At 38.9% G+C, this 20,318-nt stretch overlaps 1 protein-coding gene across 5 annotated transcripts in view; it reads right to left on the bottom strand.

The window, feature by feature from the left end:
* The window catches only part of LOC105688075 (E3 ubiquitin-protein ligase MYCBP2), a 127,918-nt gene that overhangs the window by 82,487 nt on the left and 25,113 nt on the right, over positions 1 to 20,318 (bottom strand). The window lies entirely within an intron of this gene.

Raw genomic sequence — 20,318 nt, 5'->3', positions numbered from 1 at the left:
GACGTTCGGTTGCAACGCGTGCAACCGGATAAAGGCAGAGCAACTCGCAAATTAGACTTGTACAGGGACATTTTTGGATCGATATCGACGAACGCAACGATCCAGTTACAAAATATGATCGACTTGCTGCCTGAAAAAAAAAAACCACGCGCCTCAGTTTTTCGTCCAAGATTTATGACGCGAATTTGAATAAAATTACAAACTGGTATGAACACATGCATACGGGCCATTCCACGTGAACCGGATCAGTCACCTCTCAGATATTTTTTTAATTTGGCATGTCGATTGTCCATGGGGAGTTAGATTTTTGTGCGTCAAAATATTCGAATTTATCAGTCTACGAGCAAACCCGAGCTTTGCTGGAGTCAGGGCAGCCAGCAGCGTGGCGCTTTGTTTTGAGACGTCACCTTGGGGGCTGAGCAGAGGTGACGCCCCACAACAAGACCCCTCGCTCGTGGCTACCTGACTCCAGCTCAACTCGGGTTCGCTGGTGAATTGAGAAATTCGAATATTTCGACCCATGCATGGATTGCGACGAATCAAAGTGTGTCTACGACTAAAACCAACCGATATTACTTAATTTTTCTGCTCCCAACAGCGAATAATTGATGATTACTTGATCGATTGCATGAGTAGATGATTTTAGCTTTCAGATTAGGATTCCTGAGCTGATTATACGTGAGATTACCGTTGAAAAACCAAAAAAAAATCGATTTTTGAGCAAACAAAAAATCGATTTTCAGGCAAAAAATAAATAATGTTTTTAAATTGATCTAATACCATTTTCTGACGTATTTTGACCTCAGGAATCCGAATCTGAAAGAAAAATTGACCTATCTCCAAAATTGACAGAGTTATCGCCAATTTTCAGCTTGTTGGGGTCAAAAATAAATAATTTATTTTTCAATCTCTATTTATGTAATTTGAGCTCAGGAATATGAATCTCGAAGAAAAATTGATCTATCTATGAAATTTATCGAGTTATCCCAATTTTTAGGCATTTTTTTGCATAAATTTGAAGATATCTCGAAGGGAAAAAATCGTAGCTCAATTTGGACAACGGATTCGTGTTCCTGAGGTCAAAATACTTAAGAAAAGTGCCATACGATCAATTTTTAAAAATAAAAATTTTTGGTCAAAATTTGAGATTTTTCCAAGGGGTACCCCTTACGATTTTTTCAAATTTTGACCAAAAATTTTTATTTTTTAAAATTGATCGTATGGCACTTTTCTTATGTATTTTGACCTCAGGAACACGAATCCGTTGTCCAAAATGAGCTACGATTTTTTCCCTTCGAGATATCCTCAAATTTATGCCAAAAAATGCGATAATTCGGCGATAACTCGATTATTTTTGCAGATAGATCAATTTTTCTTCCAGATTCGGATTCCTGAGGTCAAATTACATCAATATAAATTAAAAAATGAATTTTTTATTTTTGACCCCAAACAGCTGAAAATTGGCGATAACTCGATCAATTTTATAGATAGATCAATTTTTCTTTCAGATTCGGATTCCAGAGGTCAAAATACGTCAGAAAAGTGTAATTCAATCAATTTTTTGAATACTTCATCTTTGGCCCACAAATCGCATAAGACCAGAGGGATATCTGTTAGATTATCCCCAATTTCTGGGTCGAAAGTCAGTGTTTTTTAAGTATTCGAACCTCATGAGTACAAATCCTTTGACTAGGTTACACTACCACTGACGCCAATCGAGATTTATAAATTTTTTCGCCCCTTATAGCGAAAAATAGACGCTAGAACTCGATAATTTCAGCAGAAAAAAATTCCTCGTCGCGTTCCGCGAGAGGAGCTGCTTCTAATATTTTATAATACTGGTCTCACATGTGACGTTAGTACGGAATGTAAATTTCTCAGCGTTACCATACAATATACAGGTACCTATATAGGTATGTACGATGATGAAATGTACTAAAAATAACTTCTCATGTAAAACTAGCTCTGATAGGTGATCTCTCGCGGTTAAAGTGAACCTTACAAATTTTATATATCTCCTTTTCGCACCAGGTGTTGCCGCCGCCGCATCTGACAATGAGTAAAGAACCGAGTGAACCAGAATTATTACAGAGGAATTACGTTACGTACGATAAAACACGTGCTCTCAAAATATACCATCGCATTATACGCTCATGACGTGGAATCGCAGCCTTGTAACACATATGACAAAAAGTTTTTTTCTTTCTCTTTTTTTCTCTTCCAACATTTCATTCACTTCGACTAAAAATTATTATCTCCATATAGTCGCGGATACACGCGACTGATTCATGAAAATACTCCGCGCAATGTTACCTATCAACGTTCAGACAAAGTGAATGTCCATAACAGCGATCGTATGATAATTAATTCCTGATTATAAATTATAATCGTTTAACGATCGCTTATAAGGATCAATTGTGGATCGATGTAAGAAAAAAAAAAAAAAAACAAATCACGTTACAAACAAAGAAACAATGTAAAACAAGAGGAACAAAAAAATTACATCATTCTCACTGCGAAACCGGTTTCAATTCTATATTTAAATTATATCACTTGTAAATTCAATCTGTACGCAGTCGTGCAGAAAAGACTTTTTGTTCTACACGTAAAGCTCGATGATTAATCAGATACCCAAGTCCGTACGTCGTGTGCACAATAATACGCGTATAAAATATTTGTATCACCGAGAAAGCAATGAAGAGTAAATAAAAAAAAATCCAAATTTTTATTCGAAAGTATCTCCATGTTCAAGGTATTCGGATACCCACGATATAAACTCACAGAGGCAGCTTAGTTTCCTGCTTACGGCGAGGGGTGAATTTATACGTTCGTTACAAATAATGGGATAGATTATTTTTGCATTTGGCTTTGTGATAATTAATATCCGCGAATGAAATTTATTTAATGGCAACTTTCGGGAACATTTAATGTACCGAAAAGCAACCTGTCTGTGTATGTATAACATAACACTGTATTCCCAACGGATATAAAACGAATGAATAATAATTTATAAATTATACGGTATTACACGAACTAATCTATACTGCGAGGGGATCTTAATAACGGAGGAGGATGTACGAAAAATTAATCCTAATGACAAATTCCCACGGGACATGAAATTTACAGGTGATAAGAAGAAAAAAAAAATTCACTTCCAATGCCCGTGAATCAAAAACTGTACGGCTACGTTATATTTTTTCCTTTCCTCTGGCGTCTATTTTATTTCGACTGCACCCGGAATGAATTTTAAAACTAAAATCTACAGCAGCTGGCCGTAGGTTTGGCGAAAATATAATTATTTAGTTATACGGAGGGTAATAAAACTTTACTCACAGCTGTGCAAAGTGAGAGATACCTACTCGCTGATAAGTAAAAACTACAACGTTTCGAAACTGAAGAGAGAAAAAAAAAAACAACAAAAAATGTACATATATCGCATGGCTCGCGGAAATTATGGTAGAAAAGGGTGTAGAAATATATAACGATAAATTCTTCGTTTCTACCTGCGAAAATTCGCGTTGCATTTCTTTTCCTATATGTTGTACGTGTATTAAAAACGTTCGCGACATTATATTATCCCGTATTCTGTCCCGTACCGCGCGCGGGCAGCTCGATTTTCCAACGTTACATTCGAAAAAAGGACGTAAAAGGAAAAACGTTCAAAAAGAGGAGAGCAAATGGAGAAAAATAAATACGTAGGAAATAAACAAAGGAATGGAAGCATTAAAAAATAAAATGAAAGTTGAAGAAAAAAAAAAAACGGCGAAAGAGAAAAATTCAACAAAACGCAGCAGCTGTCGGCTAATAGAGAAATAAAAAAATTGGTCTTTTTATTCGTCCTTTTTTTTTTTTTTTTTCACTGCAATCTCGTATACCGTACAGCGTGGATGGTACGAGGTAAAAGAGAAGGTGGAATTTATTAGTTCAATTATTTCAAACCTACTTATAAATGTAAAAAGTATTATAATAATTCTGCAGGGTCGTAGCGCGATTCTACGAGTAATAAAAAGACGACACACGTATCGGTGTATAGAGTTACGTTTGGAGTTTTGAAATAAAAGTACACGATTTTTGAGAAATTCAATTATTAGAAATTATTCGTCGAATACTTTGGCGTTTTTTTTTCGCGATTTTTATATTCACGATGGACCCGAGCTACGAGCGGATCTTATGCACCGTATACTAAATAATTGATATTGCGGAGCGAAATTAACGAACTTTGACTAGATACGAGATATATATACATACCTCTGTATGCACTTTGGGAAGGCTAGAGGTCGGATGGGCAAAACCGGGGAAAGGGAAACTGCAGGGATCAGGATGATGCGGCTGGCAGGTTATAATTCGCTGAAACTGAATCTCTGCAGCTCTTCGATTTATGCGGTTATAGGTATACGCGCGCCATAAGTGTAATGAGAGCTAGTGAATTCCGCTGCATATCCTAATTCGCATAAATTATTCGCAGAGATCAGCAACCCCTCTATACGACACCGGCTTATCAACGTCTCTTGAGAATACAAGAATATTCATTTCGCTTCGAAAGTTCATCGAAGAAACGGAGCTTCATTTTTCCTTTTTAAAAAAGAAAAAAAAAAAACAGTTCAAACCGACGAGTAGGATGTGATATCTTCGAGTTATTCTCGAGACCGGTCTCTGATATGTCTGGAAATTGTATTGAAAAAGGGAAGAAAAATTAAAGAGATGTAGAAAACGGTGTCGGCGAAAAATCGCGGGCGCGGAAGTGGTAAGATGTCATTAACAGGTATTGCGGCATCGGGAGGAGAATAAGGGCGAATGAGAAAAGAGCGGGGGTTGGCGAGAGGGAGGCGATATTGGAACCCCTTTTACAAGTTTCCAAGTTTTCAATTCCCTCGGTATTTATTCCTGTACATCAACGCTCGGCGTGTCCGTGGGTGTATTTCTACCCGCATTACTCCCCAACTACTGCAGGAAGTTCGCGTCGACTACAGAAGAGAATATTCGCATCTATAAAATCCAGCCTATCGTCGTCCTGCACCCCATATTTATTATACCTGCAACACCCACACATCGTATTCCGATTTCTCGGGCCAATACGAACTCGAAACTCAAACCCTAAGAAAAATTCTACGCCGAAAGAATTATCGCTGTACGATACGTGAGTCGAGCGAGGATATTTAGGGGATGAAATTTCACTTAATCGACGCAAACGACGACAAACGGAACAATAAAATTCACGAACGATATCTGCGAACATTCGAGACGCCCGCGATTAGCAAATTCAATGATAAAAATATGATCGTTGCGTTCATTCGTGACTGCAGATCGATCCGCGGAGATTTGTACAATATCAAGATGACGAATCCGTACTATTAATTATATTATTATTATTATCATAGTGATTATTGGTGTATGAATCATGTTGATTTCGGGGGGTTTCATTATTCACCGACACCGATGTTACGAAAATTATTTGAGAGAGGTGTATTTTGACCGCGCGTTGTAAATTAATACCTGTCGTTAATCGTTACGGATTTATAATCGCGACGAATTTGTATGAAGACGTGATTTGAAATGTTCGTTTTGACCGCGATATTGCAAACGATGCATTCATCGGTTTTGCGGGTGGAGGTAGAATACGAGAAAATATTTACCGTACACGTGTATTATTTATAGTTGTTAAATTCATAATCCGCCATACGTTTTATCACGCACATTGACAAACGTGAGAACGGCGAGCTTTAAAACCGCGTGTCCCTATTCGCTATTCAAATATATCTAGTTCGAACGTCACGGTATATTTCACTCCAAAAAACAATGCGCACTTTATACGCAGAATAACCAGTCCGTGACGAAAAAAAAAAAAAAAATTTATACAGATGTTATTTTTTATTTTCACACGTCGATTTTTATTCCGTTTTAATACACCGGCAGCCGAAGGTTTACGTGCCCAATTCAGAATTACTAACTGCTGATCAAGTGCGCCTGATTTTTTATTTCATAAGGTGATGGTTTCGTTGTTCTTTTCCTATTTTTTCTGCACTATTTCATCAGCAATGCTTACGTTTACTACACGAGGATATCATAATTTATCGACGAATATAATTAGAGGGGAGAAGTATTTTTTTCGCATCAAACAGCTGGCGTTCGAATCGCAACTTTCGGAAAGTTGGATAAGAATATCGTGGGGAAGAAGAAGGTTCCTTGCTAAACGTCACATGCATTAAGACTAGTTGAAATATTTTTTCCCAAAAGTCAGTTGGGTAAAAAGTTTCTTCATTTCATTTCGACTGTCCGTAGGAACAATACGCAGCCGGATTTTCGCGTAGATATTTTTTTTCGCGTCGCGTTTGATTCGGCCACTTCATTATGGTTGGATTGAGAAAAGTTTCGAAATGACAAAAATTTCGAACAATAATCCGCCGCGCTTCCGTAGCTTCGATTAAATTTTTTTTACATCATATGTCGCTTTTCTAGACGGAAGAAATAAAAAATTGAAAAAAAAATTGTTTCGACGAAAAAAAAAGCTTCGTCTAAAAATCGTTGCTGAAGTTAAAATTCCCAGCTTAGATTAGAACTTCGCTAGAGTTCACCGCGTACACGTATACGCGCACACTTAAATATCCAAACTGCTTCATCGCCTCGAGCGATGATGGAATGAAACGAAAGAGACAAAAAAAAAAATTCAAATAAAACGAAGAATGAAGGGAATGAAAAAAAATGTCACCGCTTGATTTGACGCTGAGAGTGGTACAGGTTCCCCTATACGTCTTTAAAAAGCTCTTTTCTACAAGACTTACGACGTCGAACATTAGTTGGTCCTATCATCGCTTTTCTTCCTTTTCCACAACCATTTCTTTTTCTTTTTCTTTTTTTTTTTTCACCGTTTCGATTACGGTTTCGATTTCCTCCCTCTCAGTCCATATAAAAAAAATATCTGTATAATATTTTAACGACTCGCAAGTTGGGGTGACGTACGTAATATCGCCGCGTTAAGAGAAAAAAAAAAAAAAAGAGAAGAAATAAAATTTACAGATAGGAGAAAAGGAAGGAGAAACGACAGCGGGCAATGATATATACTTAAAATACAAAACGTTAGTCGGGATACTTGAAATTTTCGACTCACCTCTTATTTTTCGCATCTTTTGCTGGTAGTTTTTCATTGGCAACGTAACGGCGCACGTTATCGAAGAATTGTGTGTATTTGCGATCGTCGATCGACCTCCATTATTACACGTTTAATACGTGGGGGATGAAAATCGCAAAAGTTTAAGTAACGATCACCGTTTGACTTATGCATCAGCCTACGCTATACACTACCTCCTGCACGGGAGATCGATTGAAACTCGAGTCACGCAATTCCGTTGTTGTATACAGTGAGCGAGGAGAGAACCTCGAAGAGTACGCGTCTTAAAAGTTTTGTTTAGAGAGAGACGCGTGTATAGCAGAATCTCTCGCACGGTTGTTTTTGGTAATGGCACGTAGGTGTATGGGGACGTATACACGTATACGTGCGAATAAATATGTGTATGTATACATATATTATCGTACCTACATGTTTGAGAGAGAAGTTCTCGCTGTAGTTTGGAGATTATTTCCGAGTAGCGAACCCAGGCATTCGAGTGAGTAAGTAGAGAGAAGTGCTTTCACGTAGCTTCGCACACCTCTGTAATTTTGACTATGATTTGTCCGAACTTTTAGAAATAAAAAAAAAAAAAAAAACAACAATTTATCCAAACTATTTCGTGACGGGATCCAAATCGAGGTAACGTGTCATCGCTGTACCTGGAGCTCGAGCGGAATACCATTCCATCCATTGAAAAAAACGTGAACATTTAATGGAATAAAATATTGCTCACCAATAAGAGGAACCGCCGATAATTCGTTCGCGGTTTCGGAACACATGAATCCAATTGAATCGGCTGCAGAGAATTCGGTTGTCGCATCCTGCGCCGCAGTTCACACTCCGATTTCCTTTAATTCTATTCCGAAGTCAACCTTCGAATCGAAATTCGGGCGAATGCAATAGGGGGGAATCTTTTCAAGTATCGAGATCTGAGCCACCAAACACATTTCTTTGAGTTCACAAAGAAAATTTGCTTACCCTGATTTTTCGAAGGTCCGATACCATTCCGACTGCAATATTTGTCCGTTTCTTATGCACATCGTTTTATCCAAGATTCAAAATCGTTTAGATAACGTACCTTATCTATGGACGACGATAACGGCAGTGATTTGGTGGCAGGTAGATCGAGGAATGGACACCGTTTCCCATGCGTTAGGGTATATACACATAGAGTCGGTATATATAACAACGTTGACGAGGCAAACAAACGACGATGGCCGAACGTCGTCGTCGTCGTCGTCGTCGTCGTCGTCGTCGTCGTCAACGTCGTCGTCGATCCGCAAGCCTCATCTATACACACGCAGAGGCGACGGGGGTACGGAGGATTGCAGAAGCAACGTCGACGTCGTTTCACGTCCGGAAGGGGTGTCCTCCGTTAGGTACATAGATACGATATGTAAATTGAGTTCATCGGCAAAGCGGTTGAGTATATGTATACGTGGTACATAGTGTACACGTATTTATATATACGTATATGTAACGTATCAGGGCGCAACGCTACACGATTTGGTTTCCAACATCCCGAGGGACAAGCCAAAATAGAGGATCACTTCAGACCCCGTAATCAGCTGTACGGGAAAATTTGTTTTCGGTTCTCACGGTGCGGATATGAACATCGAAAACCGTTCAGAGGGGGGGCGGGGGGAGGCTCTTCTAATTATCTAAGCTGCCGAATTAAAATTTCGAAGAGAAAAATTGTAGAGAAAAAAAGGAATCGCATCGTGAGACGTTTCTACGTTTCTTTTTATTTCGTTCCATCTCCTTGAGGGTGTACGGGGGACGATGATGTGTAAAAAGAAGATTCGGGGCACGAAGTTGATTGAGGAGGAGGCGAATTACAACACGACGGAACAACGAAATAAAGTAAAATAAAATAAGACGAATATACACAGGCGAAATTTCTGCCTCACCTGCACCCTGAAGCTGAGAAAACGACCCAATAAAAGTTCCTACCGTATTCCACGCGTATACAGCTATGCTACACGGTTAAAACGTACGACCCGAAGAAGAAGAACAAGACGCGAAAAGAAACTACGGACAAAACGGATTATGCAACAACGTTACACGGAATGAATTTTAAAACGAACGAATAATACGTATGCAAGCGTATGACGTACGTCTCACCTTCCGAGGCAAACAAAAAATTAAATCGAATTTTTCACGTGAAACTTTTTGCAATTTTTATTCCGTTTTAGTTTTATCCCACTTCTCTCGTTTTTCCATGAGCCAATATTTTCCGGTTCAAATTATTTGTACAAACGACGACGACGATAAAGATCGATCATGAAGATCCTGAAATTTTCTTATTTCCCCGCTAGCATTACTTTCATTTTACTTTTTCCCCTTTTCCTCGGAACCGATGCAAAACGATATTGATAAAAAAGAAGAAATACATTATATATTAGGGGATGAAAATTTAACGAGATAAAAAATAAGTTTGCAGACAAGATAAATGGCGGGTACATACATCAATTGTTGTATCGGGGAGATGGGGGAGGGAGAATCGGATCGGTATGAAATTTTGACACAATCCATTTATCGATCGGCGCGAAAAAATAAAACCACATCACCTCAAATGTGGGGGTGTTTGAATTATTTTTTTTCGCTTCGCGAAACACGCGCCGGTGATTCCGTCTCATTGTTCGCGGAGTCCCGTGGCGTTGTTGCTGATTTAATTTACGTGTATTCGCAATGGGTGCGATAGTACGGGGGGCTGCAGATCTCGCACTCGTATAGGAGATAACGAGGGAGAAATAATTCCGTGGTAGAAACAACCCGAAACTAGTAGCCGAAATAGGAAGCAGGAAGTAAAGGAGAAACCAACACATTGCACGTGTATAATTTCCAACAAGGTTTTGCGAATGCATGTACGCAGGTACACACGAACGCAGCAGACACTGCAAGCTTTACCATTAAGCGACGAGACAATGTACCTGTGTATTATACATATATATACCCGCAAAACAAATACACGTGTACCTCGTACGTGTTCACGTACCAACCCTTACGCCGAATACATACATATACCTATACGTACAACCGAAATGTTAGACGCAGAACGTACACCATCTAGAACTGTCCTAACTCATAACTGGTTCATTACTCAACACAAAGTTAATTCTCTTCGCGTAATGCCAGACATGGGGCATCCATTACCTGCACACAATACACGTGTGGTGTGTACCGCGTGTGCGATACGCGATACCGACGCGTGGATTCCAACGAACGTTCTGCGTACGTACGGTGAGAAAATCGTGCAAACAAAACCGCGACGAATCGTTAATCATGTTATCTAATCGCTGGCGTTCGCTGAATCGGAAAAGGGAAAAGTAGAATGTATTCTCCGACGACGACGTGTGCCGTTGAAAGAAAAATTACTCGAGACTGCCGTCGCTGTACCGTTCGACATTTCGCATAAACGTTATTTCCATATACGTATAAATTATACACAATGGTCGTGTAACGCGTACGCATGCTGAAAATCCATGTGCGTTTCACATACGTGTGGAAGAGAAGTTGAGGTTGTTATTTTTGCTTATAGAAAGTGCATTCGCATCGACGGAGAACGTACTTTGGGGAGACAAGAAATTCCTACGATTCTGAAATTCGGCAACGCACCTACTGAGGCTAATTGCTAAAAGCGACCGCCCTACACCGCGCTTATTAATTGCATTAGCGAATGCGTCGAGCGAATGCAAATTCAGCGTCGCGACGCCACAGAGTGGTAGTCCGTGGTGGTACAGGGTCTACCAGTTTTACTAATACGGGTGTGTGTGCGTAACGTACCCGATATCTCGGTTCTCTCGTGGCTCGCTCGATCGGATGGAGAAAAAAAAAAACTCTTCAAATTATCTCGCGTAATTTGAAAATTACGAATCTCGTACGGAAAATTTAACGATGATCCTTACGCGTGGAAAAAGCTCCTGGATTTTACCGCGTATGGCGACGATCTACTTTTGCGTCGATTTATCGAGCTGGTCTTTTTCTTTCGTCATTCCCTTACACGTACGCTTATCTCTGTACGTAGTTTCAATTCGATACCCCGTATCGCTCAGCCTCTCTCCCGTGTACCATTAAAACCCGGAGATGATAATCTATAGAGTTTGTAATAGCGTAGAACGCGTGGAATGGAATCAACGCGAGTGGAATACCTTAGAGTGGGTATTGTTATACACACTACAGATATTAAATAAATAATATTTCATTGAAATAATATTCCCCTATTACGAACTCTTACGTGCAAAAAACTTATGTACACCTTGCAAGTATATACTTGAGTCGAGATACGTGTACATTTTCACCTAGTCGTAGCAACGCGGTGCCACGACGTTGAATTATTAACAGAGTACGATAGAGAGAGGGGAAAAAAAAAGAAAAAAAAATGAGAAAAATTATTAATCTTTCACCCAGGTCTCGCGATTCATTTTGAAAAACGAACAGAAAAAAATTAATCAACCAAAAATACAAATATACTTACCTTTTATGGAAAAAAAAGGAATTTCCGTTTCTTGATCAGATCTTCGCGAATTAAAAAATGTTAAAATCGTTCGCACGATAAGTTTTACGTCGCACGTAAAGTATTTCGTCATTTTCTTTTTTCTTCTCGAATATGTCACGCTATAGATTATAAATCGTAGCAAAAGTTTGACGCCGAATGAGAATACAATAAAAATATTGATTTTTAGATTATACTTCCTCGTGTGCGCGTATCACAGGTAGAAAAGAAAGTAGCAGTATTCAAAGATTATTACGTTGGAACATAGAGAATCTGCAGTAGGGTGAATTTTCAAAGGAAATAGCTTAGCAGATTTTTCGTATTTCGTTTGTACGCGTGTACGGATATATATGTAGACGGACTGCAAGTTCAGTAAATACATTTTTATACCGTACGTGGGTTAGGTACGTATGTATATATAAGTACGGTTTATTCGGTATATAGCTACCGCGTGCAAGCCAGAAATCTGAAAAGTCCAATTCTCTTTTTCTCTAGACGGTTAAGCCCTTTGTCCAGGATTTGAACGTGAATACCTATATATATATGTATGAATGTATATTAGATAGGTACGGTACGTAGTATATATACGTACATTTTACGTATATACAGATCGTACATAAGGTAATACGAACTCTGGGTTTCCAAGTATACCCTAAACCCCGTGAGTTTCTCCGCTGCAAACACCAAAGTCCACTTCCCTTCGTAAAGTCAGATTCGCCGGTAGAGCGGGCGCCGCGCGACGCCATATTTGCTTTGAAGTTCGCGAATGAAAATTCATACAGAAAACGTTACGAGGGATCTATTCGAGATTTTCCTCTCCATGCCCTCGTACCTCGCTTCATTCTACTTTTGTTTTATTTTATTTTTCCTGCCTCCCTCTACTTGTTTAGCTAAAATACATATTATACGCGTATCAGGTTTATATCACCTTCCCAAATCTTTCACCCTTGTATATTTATGTATCTGGTATTATAAAACCAGCTGCTATGAACCACCTCAGGTAATTTGTCACAACGTAAAAACTCTCCTCACGTAATTCACGCTGTAAGTACTTTGTTTGAACGAAAAAAAAAATAAAATAAGCAGCTAGAACGAAAAACTTACGAATTTTATCTACGACCTTTAAAAATTGCTGTGAGGTATATCGCCCCGCGTATAAAGCTCGCCACGAAATCGAATCTGATAATACAATGGAAAGTAGAAGCTCGAAAAAAAAAAGAAAAGGAATCTAATTTTCCTGTTGGCTTTTTTTCCTTTTTTTTTTTTTTTTTTTTTTGTAGTTTTTCTTTCACAACTGGGTGTGATTCGTCGGTATAATATACCTAGGAAAAAATAAAGCTCTTTATCGGTCCTAAATGCTTACGCCGGGATTACGGGTATCATATATATATATATATATATGTGCTTATAATACATATGTGAATACCTATGTGGGTTGCAGCAGCGGCGGCGGATATCGCGAGCCGTTATCCTCTTTCTGAATCGAACTTTTGCTCATTTATCACTCGGCGCGTTAGGATTTGTTCGCGGTGGGTTTTCATTGCAGCACGTACTGCAGTCTACGTACACCCGAATACATATTATAATATATACGGTTATACCGGGATCCACTTTTATCGGTGGCAAATAATTTTATAAATGACAAAAAAGGAAGCGCGCGAAGAATTATTCAAGATAAATCTCGATTTCTGCGTTTCGTGTATTTCGATGTTTTTTTTTTTTTTTTTCCAGTCACTCCATGTACCGGAATTATTACGTACATGCGAAAGAACGAATTGACGAAGGAATGAATGGACAATAAAAATCGAACGAAGAGGAAGGGAAAACGGTGAAATGGAGTAAAGATACCTGTGGATATGTAAAAAGGTAAGGGGGGCATACGTGTGTTCGCGAATACGCGCATTATACGTCTACCCTGCGGTCTGGCAGCAGGTGAAATTCTGCGAGAGTGAAAAATCTGAGTCGAGAGTCGTTTTTCCGTGCGTACAAGTGAATCTGAAAAAGTCGAGCTCGCGAGAAGGTAACGTTATATTTATATCACCGTTGGTTGAAACACAAACGCGTGTTCATAAATTTATAGAAGCTTGCAACCGAGAGCCAGCAACTGACTTGGGTCTTCTACGCTTTTAATTACTCTGTGCCGAGACCTCCTCTCTCTCTCTCTCTCTCTCTCCTTTTTCTTTATTTCTCTTTCCCTACTTCGTTCTGTGTAAAATTTGAAAAAGCTCTGCCGCTGCTGCAGTGCTTTCGGCTCGTTGGCCTTCTGACGGCCGAAATCTCTGACGATTTCAGGGGCATGAAATGGGAAAAGATGACCAAACGTCTTTTAATTCGCAGGGAAATACCATCCGTACGTCCTTTATTTCGTTCCCTTACTCGTTGACGTTGGGGGTGAAAATGAACAACCGACATAATGGTCTCGTGAATTCGCGAGAAAAGAACGACGTTTCTTTTCTCTGATGTCCTGAATTCGTCAACGTCTGACTCGAACAGGAGAGATTAAATTATTATTCGACTTCGCGTGTCCAGGTGATTCAAGTTTCTCAAACTTCAACTGTACAGTGATTGGATTTGCGATGCAATTAGCTTTTTATCCTAATACTGTTATCAGAAACCGTCGAAAACTAGCTCTTAACAACAGCTGTTGTACGATTTTCGCGGTCAGGGTTTTAGGCGGTCGGGATTTTGGCTCACCTACAGGAGTGGGTACATATATATGTGCAGTAAAGTGGTGGGCAGTGTACCAGTTTCACGAAATCCTTAAGGGAGAAAGGCAAGATAATCTGGGGCCACACCCTTCAACGGATAACGTGCAATACAGGCGGGCTTTTCCTCCCTAATTCCCACCCTCTTAATTTTTTCACCACCGATGGTTTTTTTTTTTTGTTTTCATTCGTCTACCCGGAGATACGAGATGTACGTTAATTCGTGAAATTAGAATTTTGACACGCCGATGGTTTCGCAAAACTGTCGAACAATTAGAGAATTATTATTTCACATTTGTTGAAAAACTATGACTGCGCCAACGAGTCTTTCTCTCGTTTAATTGAATCAGAGGCACGGCGCTATTTTCTCTGCACGTTTGTTGGAAGTTGTTGACCCGAAAAAGAAGTAAAATACTCAACATTATTCAACACGTCGGTATACACGTCCGTGTACTAGAAGTTTGTCGTACATAATACTATGTAGATTACGACGCTGCGGCAGAGTTATTAATTATCGTCATCCATACGTAATATAACATTATATGCAATACAGATTGGATTTTCTGTGTAAATTTACATTTGGCTTCGGTACATTAAACGCCGCAGTCATTGGTGCATTGCCGCGATTGACTGAACACATATATGTACACAGGTATGTACATATGAAACGCATATATATTAGTACGTGTGTGCAAATATCAATCTATGATAGAAAAATCTCTGTAAACTTGATTCGATTGTAATGACTGAAAGACTGTTGAAAAATTTGATGCGATTGCGGATCGACGATGGCGTGGAGTGAGTTGAACGAAAAAATTTTACGTTACTTACACGTGCACACGGATGTTTGAATTATCTAGTTTTGTGTACTCCACAGTTTCACCTGCCACTTTGAGCTTAGTTTAATAAACAATACCGCACAACCAATGCGGCAATTACGTACTGCGATATTATTATTAACTGAATTTACTAACAAAGCAACGAGAGAATTATCATACCTGCAGTGTGCGATATATGCAAAACTGTGTGTATATTGTACCTGCGCTCACTGTATCTGGCCTAATATGCGATAATTATAAATAATTATCTAGGTTATACAGGTATGCAACATTCTCCCTTATTATATATTCTCAATTAGCGAATACGTACACATGTGAACGTGAAAACATATTACCCAATTATACACTTGACGCCAAAAAGAACACGAATGCCGCACATTTGCTGCACAGTGGATGGATCGACGAGGAAACTTGAAAAATTTTAAGAGATGTGAAACTTTTTGAGTCTACTTTTAATTCTAATTTTATTTCGGTTTATATCGGGATATCGAGTCTTCTGGCGAGTCTGTTCTGTTTCAATGGAGTTTGAATACGAAACTCGAACTATGTGTATAGAACTTACTTGGTGCGTATCCTATGTATAACAGAATAAATATTTACACGCACTCACGCGTGGATAGAATCGAATATGTCTTCTTCACGTGCGCACGATTCCGTACAAAAAAAAAGCGTCACTCGAATTTTCTGAGAAGCTGCAGGAGGATACACCCCATAGAAAAGGTATCTTTGAAACACTAACCAGACGTAACATAGATTTCGGAGTTCACCGTAAAGAGAAATGTCGATTTTTTACTCAAAATTGAAGAAAATAACTTCGGATCACTTCGATTTCTTGGCCGAAATCAAACATTTTGAAAAACTGATCCTAGGGCACTTTTCTGACGTATTTTGACCTCAGGAATCCAAATTTGAAAGAAAAATTGACCTATCTCTAAAATTGTTCGAGTTATCGCTAATTTTCAGCTTTTTGGGGTCAAAAATAAATAATTTATTTTTCAATCTCTATTTATGTAATTTGAGCTCAGGAATACGAATCTCGAAGAAAAATTGATCTATCTATGAAATTTATCGAGTTATCCCAATTTTTAGGCATTTTTTTGCATAAATTTGAGGATAACTCGGAGGGAAAAAATCGTAGCTCATTTTGGACAACGGATTCGCGTTCCTGGGGTCAAAATACATAAGAAAACTGCCATACGATCAATTTTTAAAAATAAAAAATTTTGGCCAAAATTTGAAAAAATCGTAAGGGGTACCCCTTGGAAAAATCTCAAATTTTGGGTAAAAATTTTTATTTTTTAAAATTGATCGTATGGCACTTTTCTTATGTATTTTGACCTCAGGAACGCGAATCCGTCGTCCAAATTGAGCTACGATTTTTTCCCTTCGAGATATCCTCAAATTTATGCCAAAAAATGCGATAATTTGGCGATAACTCGATGAATTCTGGAGATAGATCAATTTTTCTTCCAGATTCAGATTTCTGAACTCAAATTACATTAATATAGACTAAAAAATCAATTTTTTATTTTTGACCCCAAAAAGCTGAAAATTGGCGATAACTCGGTCAATTTTATAGATGGATCAATTTTTCTTTCAGATTCGGATTCCTGAGGTAAAAATACGTCAGAAAAGTGTAATTCAATCAATTTTTTGAATACTTCATCTTTGGCCCAAAAATCCGATAAGACTAGAGAGATATATGTTAGATTATCTTCAATTTCTGGGTCAAAAGTCAATGTTTTTCAAGTATTTGAACCTCATGAGTACAAATCCGTTGACCAGGTTACACTACCACTGATGCCAATCGAGATTCATAAATTTTTTCGCCCCTCAAAGCGAAAAATAGGCGCTAATTTGGATTCCTGAGATCAAAATACGTAAGAATATCCTTCTAAATACGAAATCTTGAACGATGCAAAAAAATCCGGTGTATGTCCGCGATGCCGGTGCAATGAAATTTCGAAATTTCGTTATCACTGGATGTACATTATGAGCACTTAACTTATATGTTATATAAACTGCATTGGTACATAGAAACTCCATGCAAAGTCTGAGCTTCCGGAGAGCTTGCACTTGACAGAGCAGCAAAACATCAAGTATAAATATATAAAATCCATGTAACACGTATATACAAATACATACAAACTAGCAGGTAGCGACGGCACAAGGTTGAGTCAAGTTAAAATCGCGGTGCAAGTAGCACAGGGTATATAGAGCTTTATATAAGGGATGCAGTATACGTAGTAACGACAGCGCTTGGCGTCGCGACGCCCGCGCGGTTTTCCCTCCTACGCTTTAACCAACCAATATACCTTCCAGTTTACTCAGAACAACGCGGACCACCGCGGCGTACGGTTACAGAACACCAATGTACGCATAATTCGGTAAATTTCCTCTATAAAAAAACGAAAAAAGAGAAGAAACCAAAAGAGAAGACTAACAGTATCGAATTCTACAAATACAGTACAATCTAAACTTTACTATCCGATATCCGTACAAAAAAAAAAAAAAAGTGCAAAGTATTTTCATACCATCGAAAGACATTAAAAAAAATATAAAGAAAAAGAAAAAACTCACTGCGAATCGCTATAACGCGGAAATATTCCGTACTCCAAGTTTTTGCAAAGCTCGAAGAAAGTGCACCATATCGTACTGATAATAATTAATTTTTTAGGTGACGAGATTCAAAAAGTAATTCATCTTTCCACTGATTTCTTTCCCGCATTTCACGAAGTGCCGCATTTACCATTGATTTTTCAAAGACCACGTATTAAAATCGTCTTTGACTTTTTTGTCCCCCACCAAATAAAAGTGTATCCACTTTACCGGATAAAACGGAAGTCCAGAAGACGTTACCAAATACCCCGCAGGGTCGTCTCGTCTCGAACGCTCAATATTTATCGAAGACTTACCCTCTACGTACCTCGTGTATACCTTACCCATATAGTTTATCCGATGGAATACACTTATATCGTATCGTCAATAAAACAAAGAGCTTTTTTACGTCCGCCGAGCGCACGCCTCGCGAGGACCGCGAAATTCGGTGTCGCCCGAGCTTTTTTTCGCGCGGGCAGGGAGGTGAGGAGGAGGCGGGAGGGAATGAAATAGAAACGAAGAATAAAACGTGAAAGTAATAAAAGAAATAAGGGAAAAAAAAAGAACGGAACACGCTGCAGGTGGTTAAAAACAAGAAGAAAAAAAAAAAGGGAAATACTTCTTCGTTTTTTTTTTTTTTTTTCATTCAACTTTCGCATTTCACATTACCATCCAGCGCCTCGCTGTCTGCGGACTATCTATACTTCGTGACTTCGTGACTTTTACACTCTTCGTGACGAGGTATTACCGCGAGGAATAAAGAAAGGGAGAGAAAAGGCAAAAGTAAAAAGGAAACGAGAAGTAAAAAAGAGAGAGAGAGAGAAAAAAAAAGGAGGGGGTGAGGCTGTAAAAGAAAAGAGTATAGGGGACGCTCGATTACCCTAATTTCCTAAGCGGACGAGACTAACGAGCCCGGTGAATTTTTTAGCATTTACTTTTTAACGAACACTCATCCGTCACTTAAAACTGCGATCCTTAAGGCTACCAATAGCAGCAGCAACAGCAGCAGCAGCAGCAGCAGCAGCAGCTTTCTACAATCTGCTACCGCATAAGGATTATTAAACGTATACACGCGCTCGTGTTTTCTTATACTTCTTCTTTCTTTGTCTTAATTAAAAGATAAAATAAGAAGAAAAGAAAAAAAAGTAGAGCGTTCATTCAATTTCAGTATTCGAGAAAAAGAGAGAGAAATTAAAAGTAACGCAATACACGTGGATTATGGGGAAGGAAAATGCGAAAATAAATCGCTTGTCAAAAGATTAAAAAAGTTCGTGATCCATATTTTTCGATTACCTCGCATCGCCGCGCAGTTTCGAAAAATTTCTCACGAGAAAAATGAAGAGAAAATTTCATCCACACCTCGAACGTTGAAGTCAAATATTTCGGACGATCACGTGTGTTTGAATAATTTTAAAATTCCCTCACATTAATTGTGAGAAGATGAAGATGAAAAGAAAGAAGAAGAAGAAAGAAGGTGAACAAAAATTTACAAACGCTGCACAGCGGAATTACCTCTTTTTCCGTAAATTCTAAATCCATTTCCTCCGCGTTCGCTGCACCTATACTCGTACGGTGCAAGTAAATACTTTAGAGACGATACCAATCAACGTCAGCGTATACCCCCCCCCGTAATTAATCACCGGCTAATTAATGCTCGCGGCCCTCCGCGACATAGCTGAGAATATTCGTGCCGAGAGTATCTCAACCTCAATTTTATTTTGTTCCTTTCTTTTTTTTGTTTTGTTTTTTTTTTTGTTTTACTTCCCTACTTGCAATAAGGTCACATCATCGAAAATCGATGCTTGGAAAACCGCAAATCATTTCGCACCTGCACCGTAGTTTCTCTCTCTCTCTCGTAGGTTTCGTTGTTCCGGAATCCAAAACTTTGACGTAATCAGGTGAGATGGGGGAGAAAAAGTGTTACGGATTAATTTTCACCCGTACATAATACCCGAAATTATTGCGACGGTGGAATTAGGTGGCAGGGACGAGGAGGGTGACGAGCAGGACCCCGGAGAATATGTCGTCTCGGGGAGATTAGGATTTAGGCTGATGCGGCGTACACAGGTTGTTCGTAAAATCTACCCCTTTTCTGCTTTTCCCTCTACGCCAATTTTACATCCCATGTGTACAGAAGTACGGGACGGTGCGCGTGTGTTGAGCGTGTGTGTTACGTGTACACCTTATTTACTACCCCCTTTTTCTTTGTCGTCTCAATTTTTTTCAACATCACACCGACAAGGTCAACGAGCAATTAGCACTAATCAACCGCGCGATGCGCATTCCGTACGCCGTTACCACGTTATTATCGTTATAATTATTATCGTGGTTATGGGTTAGCTTATGACAGTTTCGTATTATCTTTAATGTCCGTAAGTGTACGACTTCTGCAGCTGCTATTATGCTTCGGCGCTAGAAAAACATAATCAAGAAAACTGCGGCACGGTGACTGCGATAGTCTTTTGAATAATTTTCCTATTACATGCCTAAAAGAATGATTGGAACAGAGTGAGGAGATCGAGTTCTCTTTTTCCAAAAGAAAGAAAAAAAAAATCCAAAAAAAAAAAAACAGAAAA

Source organism: Athalia rosae, chromosome 8 (genome assembly GCF_917208135.1).
Source record: "Athalia rosae chromosome 8, iyAthRosa1.1, whole genome shotgun sequence".
Classification (NCBI taxonomy): Eukaryota; Metazoa; Arthropoda; class Insecta; order Hymenoptera; family Athaliidae; genus Athalia; species Athalia rosae.
Note: the sequence above shows the minus strand (reverse complement) of the source record. Positions and strands in the feature narration are given on the sequence as shown.